This window comes from Pteropus alecto, unplaced genomic scaffold (genome assembly GCF_000325575.1).
Source record: "Pteropus alecto unplaced genomic scaffold, ASM32557v1 scaffold61, whole genome shotgun sequence".
Lineage (NCBI taxonomy): Eukaryota > Metazoa > Chordata > Mammalia > Chiroptera > Pteropodidae > Pteropus > Pteropus alecto.
This window is the reverse complement of record NW_006434835.1, coordinates 12,426,924-12,442,273: the sequence shown is the minus strand read 5'-3', so window position 1 is coordinate 12,442,273 and position 15,350 is coordinate 12,426,924. Positions and strand designations below refer to the sequence as shown.

At 37.5% G+C, this 15,350-nt stretch overlaps 1 long non-coding RNA gene across 1 annotated transcript in view; it reads left to right on the top strand.

Moving 5' to 3' along the window:
- Positions 1 to 714: 714 nt before the first annotated feature.
- The window catches only part of LOC107195554, a 34,252-nt gene continuing 19,616 nt past the window's right edge, over positions 715 to 15,350 (top strand). The window contains exons 1-2 of the long non-coding RNA XR_001516740.2: positions 715 to 859; positions 11,001 to 11,072. This is a non-coding gene — a long non-coding RNA (uncharacterized LOC107195554). The remainder of the gene's footprint in view (positions 860 to 11,000; positions 11,073 to 15,350) is intronic.

The following is a 15,350-nucleotide window of genomic DNA, read 5'->3' as shown; positions in this document are numbered from 1 at the left end:
TGGTCCTGGCTTGGTTAAAAAATGTGGCTGTAGATTTTCATTTGCTTCTCCTGATAATTTATAGGATGTGAATAATCAACCTGATTTGGCTAACATATGTAAATGGTTCCTAATGATTGCTTAAGTAACAAAGACTCTGCTATGAGAGCACTTTATAAAAGCAAATTTCCTCAGAATAGTGAGTGCCTTGAGAACAATATTTTTCTGAGCCTGATACAGAGTGGTGAGTGGAGCCCACTGTATTTTTATATATAACTGTGAAAAACAATTAGTTTTCGGTAAATGAAAAGGCATCTACAAAGGAAATTCTTTAGAAAATAGTCCATCAACCGAAGCCTAAGGGAATTGAAGGGAAAATAACTGTTGTAGAGGATTCAGAAACATTTTTTTTTTCTGCCTCCAATTAGAAAAACAATATATTTAACCCCTGGTCTTTACCGTTGGGTGAGATAGGTTTTCTTCTTAATTTTATTCCTCAAAGATTTTTCTGTGACACCAAGTGCTGAAATTACAAAGATGAATGAAAACCCTGAAGTTTGTCAGAGACAGAGTTATAAGCATGTGTAATTCATCTTGTGGTTTCTTCTACTGAGACTTTACTGCAGCGATTTAAAAATATCAGTGAGAATTCTGGCATGTGGTGTCATCAACCAGAAATAACTTTGCATCGAATCTCCAAATGGTCTTTCTGATTGAAATGCATGCCCAGGCTGAGGAGTCACACTTCCTCTTTCTTAGGCTTGCTCTGCCCTTTAGAGAGAGGAGGCAGCAGTTCTAACTGAAACTCTTGAAGGTAATAGATCTTAATGTGGATTCGATTCTGTATCAGTGGCAGTTCCCTGAGCTATATAGATAACAGGTAAGTTATAAAAGACTTTCTAGCTGTTTATGGTAGCTAAACGTAGACCATAAAATTTTAAGACTAAGTGGAACTTTAGGAACTATGCCATTCATGGTTAATTTTCTCATTGTGCAAAAAAAGAAAGCTGAGATTTAAGAATTTAGATGTTGTGATGATCATAAAGCTAAATGGAACCTTCAGAATTCTTGACTCCCCAAACTTATCTGTCTGTTGTATCGATATTTTTATCATGCTTAACATGATTATTTTATTAAGTCTATCTCAGTGCTTTGCTTGGTGATTACTAAAAAATAAATTGTCGACAATCTCTGGAGCATAAGAAATATACCAGAAAACACAAGGAAGATATTGTCTGGATTTCAGAAGGAGGTAGAAGATGTACATGTGCTGTGGAAATATCTGACTGGTCAGTTCTTGCTAATTGCTGCAAAGAAATGAAGAGTAAGATAGCACTGACGATTGGTGACTAACATGGAGGAAAACATCAGGCCACAAGAAGTTTTTATGTATTTATTTATTTATTTATTTATTACCCAGATGAATCGAGCTGTTAAAGTAGGTATGTTTTGGTTTTAGAAAAGCATTTAAAAAGGTTTTTTCTCATTATTCATTTTTTTTTTTCCTTTCATTCTGTGACAAAATGTTAGCCAGAGCACCTGGTTTGTGAACTGATTGGATAACTCTAAACAACAAGTCCAAGGTGGTTTCACTTTCTGGCTTCTTGTCAGCCTGGGCAAAACTTCAAGTGACCCCCCTCAGAATCTGTCCCCTGGTTCTGCCTGGTTCAATACTCCCAGCCCACGAACTGACAAAATATGTAAGTTACATAAAGTTCCCTATCCCCAAAGCTGGCTCTGGATGCAGAAAAACTTCTGTCTCAGTCGTAGTGATTTTGTCCCTAACGTTTTAAGTCACAGGGAAAACTAATATTATTGTATCCTGTAGCTTGAAACTTGTCAAGGTATCTTGCTTTTATCTTTCTTTCTTTTTTTTTTTTCATTCATTACAAAGCTGTCAAAAGCTTAGGCATAGGCGGTGGTTCTTTGGGCTCAGCTGCACACATTCCAGTGGCCTCTTCCCGTCTGAAAACCAGTCTTTTCTGCGAGACATGCCTTCATCTAGTTAACAAAGCAGGATGTAAGGATCTGGCCCTGCCCAGGGAACAATCAGCATCCGGGTGATTGCTTTGATAGCAGCATTATATTAATACAAGATCTCATTAGAACCCCTTTCCTGAGAGCTGGGGCTATCGTCCCAGTTTAGATGGAGATTGTGGTGTTCATTATGCGCTGCCTTTCTGTACCATCAAACGGCCTGAGGAGAGAAAATCTTTTGACCTTTGTAATTGCTACAATATTATGGAAGTTTCTTTCTCTATATGAACAGAGCAATAAATATTGCAGAGCTGTACATTTTTTCCCCCCAAATTCAATTAAAATACAGAAAAAAAAATTGCTTCTGAAGACGTTCAGTGGCACCAGGCCATCCACCCTCTGGGAAGGGCATTCGTGGGGGGTTATGCGGTGGGTGGCAAGACTCAGGGTCCATTTGGGATCATTTCCAGGAACTGGCTCGAGGCTCTGGGTTGCAGAATTAGCTCACCCAGGGCTTCAGCTCCTGGTTTCAGACTCATTAAGACTGTCTTGTCAGGGTAGGTATGTGATCAGTTTCCGGACTGCAAACTAAGCCCAATAAATTGCTGAACTCGGCTTAAAAAGTTAATTACCAAATCTGGTGCATGTGGTGCAAAAAAAAAAAAAAAAAAAAAAGGACAAAAACTACAAATTAATGTGCAGACAAGCAATTTAAAGAGACTTAACTTCAAAAATATAAATATTCCTCTGCTACGACTGGGGCTTGAGCACAGTTTCGATTCACCTCCAAGTTCCTGTTTCTTTTCCACTTGCTAAGCTGTGCCTTTTCTGTTCTCACATGGGCGTATGTGTGGTGATGTGCTCTGAAGCTTGTCAGGGTGTCTGGATGGATTAAACACATGGCACAAGGTGTGAGTAGCTTTTCCAGGTACATTAAAAATGTCTACACGCAAGCCAAATATGATGCGTTTTTTTGTAGAAATATACATTGGGTTCCAGTTTACAAGTTTTCCTGAAGGGCCACCATTTTTAGGAAGGAAATTCCTTCAGATTTTTTTTCAAACTGGTATTATAAAGATAGTAGATCCTGTCTGCTCTTTGTTCCCCTTCATCCTCATGAGTTGAACATACATGTGGTTCCTTTTAACCAGATATGTTTTAACAATTTTAGCTTTCCTGGGCCTGGTTTAAACATACCTAAGAAAGCAGAGTCGAGCAAGAGGTGCTATAGAGTATACACTCTGTAAAAGCAGAGACCTAGCTTTTCATTCTTGATCCCTATGGTGCCTGGCATAAAAAACTGACTGGCATTTCGTCCTCGTTGGAATAAGAGGAAAAGCAAAGCAGAAGAAATACGATCTATTCCCTTAAAAGATCACAGTCTGTTTAAGGAAACACAGCGGTCAAAGACTAGCATGCAAACGTGGTAATAACGTCACAGAAGTACATGCAAAGTGCTCAGGATCACCGAGGACAGAGTGCCTGCAGGACACAGCGCTATTCAAACAAATGTTGAGGAAATCGTCTGAGCGGTGTCACACCCTGAGTTTGTTTCACACAGATCAATGTCCTTATTTCTCCAGCCAAAAAGAATGAGCATTTCCAGAGTGTTTACTGGGGGCAGGTGCCACGCTACACACTCCCATTCATGGTGTGCAATCCTTCACACAGTTTTGTTACGTAAATATACTCTACGTAAGTATGGTTACTCTAATTTAAGAGGTGTACAAGTTAATGCTCAGGAAATGTAGGTTACTTCACAAATGCACAGTGGGAGCAAACCAAAGCTTCAAATCTAATTATGCCTTAAACACCAAGCCTGTAACCCATCCACACCACCATGAATACAACTGGATAACAGGAAAAATAAAATCTTGTCTTCTCTGCTAGGAAGAAAAAGTATACACATTTATTCTCTCCTCTCCCAATTCTTCAAGCTCTATGTTCATTTCTTAGGAGTTTATTTTTTTAATCAATGCTTCACATTGACTTTAATTTGCTTTATTAAAAAAAGGGGGGAAAGAATAAAAGCCTAGAAAATCCACATAGCCAGTTAATATCACCTCCTCCCACGTCTTCCAATTTATTCTGGAAAAACTTTGCAGTTGGCTAATGGTTACAACATCAACGAAATAACTTCTTTCTCTTTCCTCATTAAACTAAAGGGAAAAAATCAACTGATGCACTGCCTCCTTGTTGACTGGTAGCTCATTACAGGGGCTAATAAGAGAAAATACATTCTCATATACTAATCATTGGAGCTCAGATAATTTGAGGAGAGCCACCTGCTGAGTAGTATCCATTTTTGCTTCTGACTTTATATGTATTAGTCTGGTCAATTTCCCCAGGCTGGCCTGATTGGGAAAGTTTTATTAAAACAAATGGAAATGAGACTTAAAGTTAGTAAAGAAAAACAGAAGTGACGTCTGAACCACTGACACAATCTTTACCCTGGGCCAGATGCACTGACCACTCCAAGGAGGTCTGTGGCAGAGACTGTAATGCAATCATCAAAATCTGAGGTTTTTCCTTCTTGCACACAGCTAGACTACATTTCCCAGCCTCCCTTGCAACCAGCTGCCATCTTCCATTTTCCATCTAAGGATACTATATATGCTACTTTCAGATCCCAGTAGTAAGACACGCACACATGCACATGCATAGTTCCTCTCTCTCTAGACTCTCTCTTCCCTGAATAAGTTATTCTGCAAAATTAAAGTATGAATAACACCTAGAGTGTGACAGGTAGAGCCTTACATAAAACAATTTTAATACTATGTGATAAATACAATAGAGGTACACATAAGATACAATGAAAATTTAGGGGGATCACAGAAAGATTATTTGGCAAGATGACAATATGGCTGAACGTTGAAAGACAGGAAGGTTTTGGATAAGCATAAACTGGAAGCAGACAATCGTAGGAAGACAACAGACTAGTTATATTTCTCTATAGTCTCATTCTGCTCTAAACCCCTTACATATCAGAAAAACATGTACATATTTTTTATAATTGTTATTTAGAATAAATTTATTAAAAGGCTGAAAATATGAAAAGTGCCTCAATCAAATCAAGGATGAAGAATTACTGGAAGATCGAAAAGCAGATGATATCAGGTCAACAGGGAAGCATAATAGAAAATTACAGCCCAAAGCACACACAGAAAAAGAAGAGCTTTTGAGGTGAGGCAGTGAATGGAGCGGAGGGTGCTTTGAGCTGCAAGTAATGCAAGAGGGAAAAAATGTCATATAGTCAGTTCACATACAAAGAAGTCTGGATGTGAGCCATTCCAGGTGGATTCCATGGATCCACTACTGCATCAATGACCTTCACACCCTTATCGTGCTCCTTCTCTGCTATCAGGGTCCTACGAAGTTTCTTGTAACTCTAAACACCGTTCCCTGGCTTGAAATCTCCCAAGCAGGAGCAAAGGGAACAGGGCAGGAGAGACCTTCTTCTCATGTATTTCTTTCTTTTACAATGGAAGAAGGAGAAAAATCTCTCCCAAAGACCTCAACGTGCATAAGAACATGTTCTTATGTTCTTTGCAGCCAGAGTGGGGCTACACATTCACCTCTGACCAAGCACAAAGAAAAGAGAGCCTGCAACAATTGGGGATTGAGTAAATGAATCATTATTTAAACTCTGAGTCTGGATACATAGTAGCTCCCCAGAAATAAAGGTCCTGGTAATAAGAAATAAAGGGTATAATCTGACGGTTGGAAAATTAAATGTGCCAGGCCTAGGTAACTGGGATCAGGGTCAAGTGGCATAAAGAGCTGCAAATGACCTGACAATAATTGTGATTAGAACTGTATTGAAATACAGAACATTTTTGAAATAATGAGGTCTGTGTATCCTTTTCATCTTTCCAGCTTGTGTTTCACAGTGGTCACTGTTTGTCTTGGAACTAAATAAAGCTGTGAATGTGGGTCACTGGGCTGGTAGGACAGGGCCCTAGAAGATGTCCTAATCCAAGAAGTACAGAGATCTGAAGCCCAGATTACAAAATATCAGCAAAGTCCACACATCAACACATCCTTCCGCTACTAAAATAACCAAAGGAAATTCCTATAGTCAGAGCTTTCACTCACAAAAAGGTAATCTACACACAAACACACACACACACACACACACACACACACACACAGATATTTAAAAAAACATGGAAGAGAGGCACCGAGCTAAACCTAAACCCAAAGAAATGAAAAATAAATTGAAAAATATAAGCATAGGATAAACACAAAATAAGTTAATTTGACATCTTCGGGGAACTTCAATTATTGTATTCATAAAATAAAAAGAGTCTGCTGAAAAAAATGAAATAAAAATAAAGTCTCAACTCTTAAGGCAAGGACAAATTAAAACAAGAGGTTCAAGTCTCTCTGTTGAAAATAAGGGCATAGACTCCCTCCTTCCTTTTTTTAGAGCATTTTCTTTGGAAAACATAATTCCAAGTTCTCTCCCTTTGAAATGCGTGTAAATCTTTTTAAACGCTAAGTAAGCTTTTTGCCAGCTTTACAACCCAGATATGTCTTTATGGAAGATCAGAGAGCCTGGTCTTTAAAATGAAATCATACAAAGAGATAGTTCCCCTACCTCACAGTTTCTGTGGAAAGGTAAAGAGCCTAACGTAGGTGGGCTTACCTCCACCAAGTTGTAAACCTTGCCCCTGCCATAAAAATATGAGTTTTTTTTTTTTTAACTTAGGATTAAACCAATTGCCTAACACAGATGTTCACCCCAGCTACCAAGTGAATTTAGGATAACTTATGTGTAACAAATGGGATGCTACATCCTCTTGAGGACTAGTTATTGTTTATCTTGAGAACCTGCATGTAGCGGGTTGTGTCTGCTAGGCTATATGAAAGGGTACAATTCCCTTCTGTCTTTGGAAATTCATAGAAGACTACCTGCCTGCACATCACATTCTGGTTTAATGTTTATTTAATAATAAACCGATTTTCTTTCTCTTCTACTTTTGTGGAGGGTTTCCATGGGTGGTAGAAAGTTTTATTTTTCATCATATTTTCCCAACACAATTAAGAGACAAATTATAGAGTTGGAAGAATGAGCCAAAAAGTCCCCCAGAAGGCAGCATATGAAACAAATATATGATGAAAAAGTTAAGACATAGAGGATAGATCCAGCAGTGCTATTGCATATTTAATAGGATTTCTAAGAGAACTAATGTAATTGAGATGAGCTGTAATAGAGTAAAAAGGAAAAACTTTTCAGCATTATAAGGAAAACATAAGCCTTTGAAATGAAATAAAATGAAACAAAACTGAATTTCAAGGAAGATAAATGGACAAAAGACAACACTTCGAAACACAGAAGTAGAATTTTAGAACTTCCATAAAAATGATAAAGCCCAAAATATGTTCAGAGAAAAAAGGATGTGCATTCAAGTTAAAATATATAAAATAAATCATTATTGCCAGAAATAACTTTTTATGATCTATATCTATCAAAGGCAAAGTTGTACTTACTGAGTATCTGCTTTTCTCATTGTCCTTGGGATGACCTTCCTCCCTTTTGAAGCCCCAAGGTGCCTTACCTCATCCTTAGTTCAGAATGTCATATGTGTACCTCATTTTCCCTTTCTGTCCCAGAATCTCTCATGTATGTAGGGTCTCTGAATCTCTTATGTATGTGGGGTTCCCATATGCACACAGTCATTAAATTTCATTATTTTCTCTTGTTAGTCTGTGTCATGTTGATTTGAGTATTAGACCAGGTGGAAGAGCTAAGAAAAACAGAGAAAAGTTTCTTCCTCTCCCACAGTGTCACCCCCATGTCTAAGAGCAGGGAAGAGGGTGTTCTATCACCAGCAGCATAAACCCTTCCTTAGATACATAATGGATTTTGCTTTATCTGAGAGAAAAGTGATTTAATTATGTTCTCAAATAATAACTTCCTTGAATGCCACGTCTATGAACCCAATATGTCAATTATAATGTGGACACACAGACATCTCTGTTCATTTTCCTGAGAATAAGGCCCTGTAAAGTCTCAGGGCTACAACAGAAGAGATTCAGTTCTCTCATCCTAAAATCTAGAGAGGAGGAAGGACTCAAGGTCATTTATTTTCTAGACTCCCTTCACCCCTGCAAGTCAGCTGGGTCAACAATTTAAGTTGTAGGGCCCTTAGAGCATTATCTTTTCTTTGATCCTAGCAATGCCATGTGGATTGATTTTAAGGTATGCCAATTCTTCAAAAGGCTTGATCTCTAGTTTAAGAATGTGAGTTAAGAAGGGATTTTATTGGAGTTTTTTGGCTTTAGGAAATAAGACATAAGAGACCCCCTGCCTCTTACAGTCTTCTGTAAATCTCTGTCTCTAATTGTTTCTCCCCTTCAAAGCAAATTCCTATATGCTTCATAATGTATTAGTGAAGTCTCCAACAGGCACATGTGTAAAAACCCTCCACCATCCAGGAGCAGTTCAAGATGAAGTGATTAGCAGTATTTGTTGTCAGGCTGTCTCCAAGAGATGACAATTTATATCAATTCACTGTGTGTCAAAAATCAGAGAGTGTGCCAAGGTGAAAACGCAATTCCACAGTTCCCAAAGGTGGATGAAATTTCCTGCTCCACGTGTGAATTTAATGTGTTTGCAGCTTAGAGAGAGGTATCTGGCCTTTTACGACAGACGGACTCTTACAGCACCACCTGCCAGCTGATGGAGCAACACTGCATTTGCCCAAAGCTACCTGTTGTGACTGTTCAGAGGCCTCCTCGCTTGTTCCCCACCTGCTCTCTCTCCTATCCAGTCTCTGCCAACGCAGAGCTTCTGGCTCCACTTCTCAGTCTCGACGCTCTGCTGGCCTTCTGGGCTTTCAGTCTACTTAGCATCTGACAAGCAACTTACCTTATCAGACTCCAGCTTGAACGTGGCTTAGCCTGGTCTACTCCGACTTAACTGTGACATTCTCAGAAATCAAGCCCTGGCTCCAGCAGTTTGTGTAGAGCCTCGGCCGCATCTCCTATGATGGGATCCAGGATCGTTCTTAACATACGCAAAAACGAAACAGTACAAAACAACCTGACGCAATGGGAATTAGGGATTTATTCTCTTCTATCATTCAGTTACACTCCCAGTGTATCTGTCCATACATTTCTATGACTTAATCTTAGGTAACACAGGAGAATCACAGCCGCCTTGTCCACTTAGAACGCCATTCTCTTTCCTCTCGTGCATCAATTCTAGTCATATAAAGAAAATAAATCACTCCAGCTGACTGAACCTCCCTTCCAACCCTGATTTCATCTTTCCCATATCATTTGGCAATCCCTTAAGCCTGCGTTTCAATACATATCACCAAAACAGAAAAGACCATTGATAAAAACAGAATAATCTACCCAGATAGGATGAAGAGAAAGAAATTATTCCATTTGCACTTTCCCTTTGAACCCTTTTGACCCCCTGGAAAATGGAGGCGAGTATATGAAATGCACAGTGTCTGCCGACAACTTGCTCCACTAATCTCTCCCTCACTCATCTTCAGAATTCACAAGGGTCCCTGTTTTGTTTACTCCCTCTATTGTAATCACAGATATTCTGAAGATTGTAAATTTCAAGTAAGAAAAACATCGTAAATGAGATATACTGTGACTAAGCAGCTACTCTTAATCTATCTGAGACAAAGTGCGTAGATTGCACTTTGGAGGTAACATCAGCAATTAGCTAATAAGGTATTCAATTTGACCATAGAATCAGTGGTTGAAATTTAGCAAATTGTTGGTGTCTTATTCTGTTTGAGCTGCTAGAATAGAATAGCATAGACTGTCCAGCCAATGAACAACAGAAATTTATTTCTCATAGTTCTGGAAAGTCCAAGGTCAAGTCCAGCAGATTGAGTGTCTGCTGAGAATCTGCTTCGTGTTTCACAGATGCCCTTCTTTTTGCTCACCAGGCCGAAGGAGCAAAACAGCTCTCCGGAATCTCTTTAATAAGGGTACCAATCCTATATGGGCAGAGCCTTCATGAATAATTACCTCCCAAAGGGCCCACCTCCACATACTGTCACTGTGGGGATTAGGTCTCATCATAGGAAATTGAGGGAGACACAAACATTCCACCCTATTGAAATCAAAGTTAATTCCTTCTTAAAGGAGAAGGGTTCTCCTCTATTACATAAGTTTTAAATCATTCCATATCATCCCTATCAAGACACGTATGTTATGGGTGCTAAATAGATCATTGTTTCTTGCAGCGATTATGTTGTATTTCTTAGTTTCCAATGCTTAGTAATTTCTTTTTTCTGGATTTTTGTTCAGCACCTTTTCCTTCTTCTACCTTACCACTGTACAAGTCAAATTTCCTACAAACTACCAATGAGCCTCTGAAAAATAATACCGTGATCCATCTCTGAAGTTGACAGTTATGAATTATTCCCAGCTTACCCCACACCAAACCTCCCAGGTAGCTTGACTTGGTCAAAAGAAATAGAAGCTTAGGACTGTTGGTGCCTCCTCACCCACCGGTGATGCACCTCCAAAACACAGTTTAAGATGAGGCTATTTCTTTCTTGCCTAAAATGATGGACAATACTGATTGCTAAAAGCAAGTTGGAAAAATGTCACAGGGTATTTTTTTTTCTTCATATTGCACTAGATTTTTTTTTTTTTAAAGTGTACTGGATAGCCAGAATCTGTGGCTTGTGTGTGTTCTGCATTCTCAATTCATTGTTATGGAAAATGGAGCTGAAATGACGTATGTGAGGCAAAACACACTTTGAAACGTCAAGCTTTTGCCATGTGCCTTTTAGCCACCTTCGGTGTCAATTAAGTCATTTATAGAACGTCTTTTCATCTGCTTCCCAAATCTGATCATATAAAAGTAATAGGGTATTGTCTTTTGCCCTTTGCGTTGGGAGGTTATCCAATTTCCATTCCCAGATGTGCATCATGCCTGCTCTTTTTTGTCTTTAAAATAAATCTGTTGCCTAAAGCTAAATATACAGTACTTTGAACATGACAATGAAGCTATTTTTAATTTGTCCTTTCGTTTTAATTATGCTGTTGGTATTATTTTGTAGGTACAACTTGCAATATTCTTGCTGCCACCTACAGGCTCCCCTGTGTACCACCTGTGATGTTGGGGTGGGGAGGTAAGTATAGAATTACCTGTTTATCTTGAAATAGAGATCTTGCTGCATTTCTAATCATTATTTGCCAGCATGGATATGAGTTTGTTGAAAATGCGTTTTTTTTTTTTTTGAACAATACCTACATCGTTACTTATTTCATGAACATAAAAATATCTGCAAGATCCTCAGAAAATCTGTAAATGGGACAATCTCTGCAAATATAAAGAATTCACTTGGGACACTAGAAGAGAAATCCTACACAAATGTGTTCTTAATCGTTTCCACAAATAATAAAATCAGCATGTTTGTGAAAACCCTAAATACATAATTGATCAAAGCAATTTTTACAGTTTAAAATTTATTAGCAGATGTGAAAAGGAAGGTTAAGAGAAAAAAAACCTCAGTCTGTTAGGAAGTATTTCTGTCTCATAGTGACAATTATTACCGAGCTGAGCTAATGGGGAAAGACCAGACCAGAGAAGCAGGAACGGAGGGGGAGCCGAAAGAGAAAATTGAATCCCAGAACCCTCTTGTGAATCTCAGTTCCCTATGAGGCTGGGAGAGCCCAGCACTTGTGAGATCAAAAGAACGTTCTCTCTTCGAGAAGCTGGCCTCAGAGGACAGAGGTGAGTTACTCGTGCAATATGCTGTGGTCTTTAAATAACACCTTGCCGATCGCCCAGTACCTACCTTCCTTAGACCTTTTTACTGTTTCTTGTTCCAATATACACGCCTCTCAGAGTAAAAGTCACTACTCACAGTGTGATGTAGAGCTGTGTGCCACTTCCTCGGCCTTTAACTATTGCACCCCCCTGGGCCTAAAACCCCAGAATTTGGAACGCTTTCACACAGTACAAAGCAACATTTGAACATGGAGTGGGAACCTATATTTCTGTGAATAATCCATTTAACTTCTCTGTGTAATCTTTGCTTTATTGGTTGAAGAAACGAGCCCTCGCAAGGTGCGTACTAAGTTCCAGGCCCTGTGCTTGGCACTAAGGACGAGAGATAAATAGGACAAAGCCTTTATTGCAAGGAGAATCCTTTCTCACTGGAGTGACAGAAGAAAGAAAGTGCAATATGGTGTGATAAGGACTAGTACAGAAGTAGATGCTGGCACAATGGCAGTACTAAAGAGGCAGCGTGCCTCTCTGTTGGGAAAAACCCTGGAAGGCAAAGGGATAGGGAAAAAAAAAATAAGACAGACAAATAGACCAGGAAGAAGGGACAGGCTCGCTTTGCCCATGCCCTTCAGTTCTTTCTTTCCTCACCTCTTGTTTCTTGCCAGGTGGAGGATTTTTAAATTAAAATTAAATTAAAATTAAAATCTTAGTAGGATAGTCTTGGCAATATCAACTAGGACCCAGGGCTCAGCACTATAATTGCCACATAGAATATTCCAGTTATTCACTCATTATCAATGCCCTCTTCAGTCTCATCACTTAAAATGCAAATATTCCAGAAATGTACACCCAACCTTCTCACTACACTTCCTTGCGTGAGAGCAAGAATGAAGGAGACTTTCTCAGCACCCTAAAACTATTCAATGAATGTCACCTGAATAAACATGACCATTGTGTGATTCCTCACATTCTTGCCCAAATACTAAATCCTGCTGGATTTTTTTTTTTCCAATTTGTATTTTTTTCCCCTCTGACAATTTATTTTTAAAATTTTATCAATGTTTAAATATAAACTACTTTTATAACGTTTCAGTTTTAGAAAACTAAACTTCTTTCACATAAAATAAAATAGAAATAATGAAAAACATTTTATTTCAACAATCATGTTCTCAGGAACTTCAGTATACCTAGCCATATGAGATCCTGTAATAGCTATAATTTTTGGTTACATTTCTTCTCTGTAAAAGTATTCCAATGTATAGGGAGAAAAGGAAAAAATATTATAGATATTTTTATACATATTTATACATATACGTATTTATACATAAAAGCAGACAAGTTTACCTCTGGGAAATTTTGAAATTGATGAAGCCTATCGCTAATATCTCTAAATTCCCTTTTTGTACTATTTCCCCATTTCCTCTAAGTATTTTCTTTCTCTTCACTATTCATGATGATCACCAGGCCAGCAAATAACAAAGCTGCTTGCAACTCCCAGTCTATCTCACTGGGACGAAGGAAATGAATCACTATGATGGACGCTTTAATAGGCTACACTCCCCAGCAGTATATGACTTTCAACTGAACCAACCAGAGAACACACTGTTCACACAGATGGAGTGATCGCTCCTGGTGGAAAGAAGAGCTTCAACAATTGTCTCACTGGCTACTCTGTGTGCATGTAATGCCAGTTCTGAAAGCATAGGATGAAATGATAGGATTTCCAATGCAGAGTATGAAGCAAAGGAGAGCAGAGAATAAATGTATCAGTGTATCCTCAAATAGCATGGAAAAGCTTCCTGCAAAATGAGAGATTTGAATAGTTCTTTAGGGAGAGATATAATTTGGAAAATCAGAGAGAAAGGGGAAGTTGGGAAAAGAAAGGGCACCCAGGTAGAGGAAGGATCAATATGAAGAATAGACATGGCAGGGATGGCGACAATTTGCTTTTCAAGAATAATTTAAATTAAGACATTTTAAGTTTGCCAGTAGTTTTTGTTAGTTTCAGAATACTCACTGTAGATTGTCACTTTAGGTAAAAAGTAAAAAATAAAAAAAAAATTAACTAAATATTTTCCCATTTAAAAAATCTGCCTAAAATACAAATGGAGATAAACATTTATGATATTTGACCATTTCACAATTCTCTGATAGTACAGTATTTGATTTATTGTAATAAACTTTAAGAACCAGACTTTCCTTTAATTATTAAAGTCTAATTCCAAAGTGGGATTTTAATTAAGAATGAGAATTAGGGAGTGTTTGAAATGAATTCTGGTGAGTTTCTCCACAGACAAGAGAAAACAGATACGCGATATTTTGACCTTTCCCTAAATTCCCAAGCCCACCGATTTCTGACTTAGATCAGTCCACCCTGATTGGATTCTGAGAATTCTTAATCAAGCATATTGCATTAGAAATTATATTGATAGTTGAAAGACTACAAAATATTAAATATACCAAAGTTTTGTTGATTTTTTCCTAACATATCTAGTCGGATGTTTATTTTCATTCTTTCTTTTTTATTGATGTAAGTATTTAAGGCTATGACTTTTCCTCTGTGTTCTGATTTAACTCTGTCCCATTGATTACTGTATTGTTGTTTTCTGGAAAATCTAAAATTTAGGGGTTTTTTTGTTTTGTTTTCATCTTTAATTCAAGAGTATTTGAGAAAGATTTTAACACTAAGTATTTTATATCTTGTTATGTTTAGTTTATTGTATTAGAATAATCTTTAGATGTATACAGGCTTTCTTTATGGTCTAGAAAAATAGTTTTAAATGTAACAGGCATGTATTTAATTTTTAAAGTAATGAGTACCAAGTTTATCTTCTCGCTCATGTTGTTAAGGAATATCATATTATTGAGTGTGTTTTGTTTATTTGCTTCATCTAGGTCTGAGAGTAATGATGAAAAATCTCTGACTATTTTTAAGTCCATTTTGCCATCTCCCATAATTTCTGATTTATGAAAGTTATTGCTATGCTGTTTGGTACATAGGTGTTCAGAACTATTATATTTTATTGTGAATCATACACTTCACATTTTAAACTGTTCTATTTTGTGTCACATAATGCTCTTTGACCTGAATTCTGCTTATCTGAAGTTAACACCAAGACTTCTGCTTTCTCTGTTACACTGGCCTGGCTTAGCTTTACCAAACTTACTTCCTTTTTTCTTTTGGTTCTTCTGAGTCACTTTGTTTTAAGTGTATCTCATACAAATTAGAGTTGAGCCTTGCTTTGTAATTGCATATGCAAATCCTTTTCCTTTGAATAAGTGATTTAGGCTCATTTATATTTATATATTTATATTTATTAATATAACAGGCATGTTTCCTTTTAATTGCATATTCTTTTGTTGTTTTTCTCTTTATATTTATGTATGAAGTATGTTTTCTTTGTATTTTATGTCATTATTCTCATATTTATAAAGGTTAATATTAAAGATTATAGTCTTATCATTAGCTTATATCTTTAATACTTTCCCCTTGTGTTTTTAAACAGAATCATTTCTTAATTAAAATATTAAGAGAGAAATCATCTCTTAATTAAAATATTCCCTGGGTTATATCTATTTGTAGTATTTAAATTTGAAGAAAAGTTTAGTTGTATTTAAATATCTTGGCTCACTCTTTCTGGAATACAGTATAGGTTGCTTCATTGTCCTGATACTG